The sequence below is a fragment of the Neodiprion pinetum genome, unplaced genomic scaffold, assembly GCF_021155775.2.
Source record: "Neodiprion pinetum isolate iyNeoPine1 unplaced genomic scaffold, iyNeoPine1.2 ptg000166l, whole genome shotgun sequence".
NCBI lineage: Eukaryota > Metazoa > Arthropoda > Insecta > Hymenoptera > Diprionidae > Neodiprion > Neodiprion pinetum.
In genome coordinates this window covers 17,501-20,670 of record NW_027184574.1, presented here as the reverse complement: position 1 = coordinate 20,670, position 3,170 = coordinate 17,501, and positions in this window count along the sequence as shown.

Genomic DNA, 3,170 nt, shown 5'->3' with positions numbered 1-3,170 from the left:
AATCATTACCTCGGGGTTCCGAAAACCAACAAAATAGAACCGAGGTCCTATTCCATTATTCCATGCACACAGTATTCAGGCGAAAATAGCCTGCTTTAAGCACTCTAATTTGTTCAAAGTAAACGTACCGGCCCACCTCGACACTCAGTGAAGAGCACCGCGATGGGATATTAGTTGGGCCGCCCCGGAGGGCTAAGCCCACCGGTAGGACGTCCCACAATCATGCCAGTTAGACACCGCGAGCGGTGAACCGACAGCGTGGGACACAGATTCAACTACGAGCTTTTTAACCGCAACAACTTTAATATACGCTATTGGAGCTGGAATTACCGCGGCTGCTGGCACCAGACTTGCCCTCCAATGGAGCCTCGTTAAAGGATTTAAAGTGTACTCATTCCGATTACGGGGCCTCGGATGAGTCCCGTATCGTTATTTTTCGTCACTACCTCCCCGTGCCGGGAGTGGGTAATTTGCGCGCCTGCTGCCTTCCTTGGATGTGGTAGCCGTTTCTCAGGCTCCCTCTCCGGAATCGAACCCTGATTCCCCGTTACCCGTTACAACCATGGTAGGCGCAGAGCCTACCATCGACAGTTGATAAGGCAGACATTTGAAAGAAGCGTCGCCGGTACGAGACCGTGCGATCAGCCCAAAGTTATTCAGAGTCACCAAGGTAAACGGCGGACGGGACGTACCCGCCGCCGATTGGTTTTGATCTAATAAAAGCATTCCTTCCATCTCTGGTCGGAACTCTGTTTGCATGTATTAGCTCTAGAATTACCACAGTTATCCAAGTAAATGTGTGTACGATCTAAGAAACCATAACTGATTTAATGAGCCATTCGCGGTTTCACCTTAATTTGGCTTGCACTGAGACATGCATGGCTTAATCTTTGAGACAAGCATATGACTACTGGCAGGATCAACCAGGGAGCTTCGATACAAAATCTCGGCTCGGACGTGCGCCACCCATCGCCGACCGGGTCTCGTAGCCCGGTCGGCCGCGCGTCTACTGTAAGTTTCGGGACTGCACGCAGGCAGCCCCGGATCCGTGTGCCGCCACCTTCGACACTCGGCTTATAAGCGTTCGAACGATCTCCCGTACCCGTCGGCTAGATTGAAAGCGTCTGGGATACGTTGTTATAACATCTCTGGTCTTTGAGTGTACGCTCGGAAAGAAGCGAGTTGACGCGTGCGTTGGAGCGTTCGGCCTTCCGTGTTTCACGGAGAGCCGAACTTCTTGGTACCGCGTCAAGGGCCATTCGGTCTGAGACACCGACCCGCGGTAATGCAGTGACGATAGATGAAACAACGCGAGTCGCGTAGTTTCTTTGGTACGAGGCACGGAACGGTCCGCGAACGCCCGCTCCTGGTCTACGCCGAAGTACGTATCGTGCTCGAGCACGTACCGGTACGGCGTAGCAGGCGGACGACGGGAGACCGGCCCGACCGACTCGCTCCTCTTACTAGTAGGAGCCTGGCCGCTAGGACGTCGGCGCCGGTACGGTGGTAGCACGGTCGGCTTACGGGGCGAAACCTCCGCGGGCTATCGAAAAAATTTCGAACTCCGGGAACTTTGTCGAAATTAACCGAGGCTCATATGACGATGTTCCGACAGGCTCCCGGCCCGGATCGACTCCGGGACGCCGCGCATCGCCTTTCGGTCGACTCGGACCGAAATTTTTACAAGTCCCGTCTGTCCGGATCGACTCCGGGACGCCGCGCGTCGCCTTTCGCTCGACTCGTACCGCAGCTTCGACGAGTCCCGTCGGCCCGTATCGACTCCGGCACGCCGCGCATCGCCTTTCTGTCGACTCGGACCGTAATTTTTACAAGTCCCGTCGGCCCGGATCGAATCCGGGACGCCGCGCATCGCCTTTCTGTCGACTCGGACCGAAAGTTTCGCAAGTCGACGTCGGCCCGGATCGACTCCGGGACGCCGCGCGTCGCCTTTCGCTCGACTCGGACCGGAATTTTCACAAGTCCCGTCTGTCCGGATCGACTCCGGGACGCCGCGCGTCGCCTTTCGCTCGACTCGGACCGGAATTTTCACAAGTCCCGTCGGCCCGGATCGAATCCGGGACGCCGCGCATCGCCTTTCTGTCGACTCGGACCGAAAGTTTCACAAGTCGACGTCGGCCCGGATCGACTCCGGGACGCCGCGCGTCGCCTTTCGCTCGACTCGGACCGAAATTTTCACAAGTCCCGTCTGTCCGGATCGACTCCGGGACGCCGCGCGTCGCCTTTCGCTCGACTCGTACCGCAGCTTCAACGAGTCCCGTCGGCCCGTATCGACTCCGGGACGCCGCGCATCGCCTCTCGGTCGACTCGGACCGAAAGTTTTACAAGTCCCGTCTGTCCGGATCGACTCCGGGACGCCGCGCATCGCCTTTCTGTCGACTCGGACCGAAACTTCGTCGAGTCCCGTCGGCCCGTATCGACTCCGGCACGCCGCGCATCGCCTTTCGCTCGACTCGTACCGCAGCTTCGACGAGTCCCGTCGGCCCGTATCGACTCCGGGACGCCGCGCATCGCCTCTCGGTCGACTCGGACCGAAAGTTTTACAAGTCCCGTCTGTCCGGAACGACTCCGGGACGCCGCGCGTCGCCTTTCGCTCGACTCGTACCGCAGCTTCGACGAGTCCCGTCGGCCCGTATCGACTCCGGGACGCCGCGCATCGCCTCTCGGTCGACTCGGACCCAAAGTTTTACAAGTCCCGTCTGTCCGGATCGACTCCGGTACGCCGCGCGTCGCCTTTCGCTCGACCCGGACCGAAATTTTCACAAGTCCGGTCGGCCCGTATCGACTCCGGGACGCCGCGCATCGCCTCTCGGTCGACTCGGACCGAAATTTTCACAAGTCCCGTCGGCCCGGATCGACTCCGGTACGCCGCGCGTCGCCTTTCGCTCGACTCGGACCGAAATTTTCACAAATCCGGTCGGCCCGGATCGACTCCGGTACGCCGCGCGTCGCCTTTCGCTCGACTCGGACCGTAATTTTTACAAGTCCCGTCTGTCCGGATCGACCCCGGGACGCCGCGCGTCGCCTTTCGCTCGACTCGTACCGCAGCTTCAACGAGTCCCGTCGGCCCGGATCGACTCCGGGAGGCCGCGCATCGCCCTCCGCTTGACTCGGAACGAAACTTCACTGAGTCCCGTCGGCCCGTATCGACT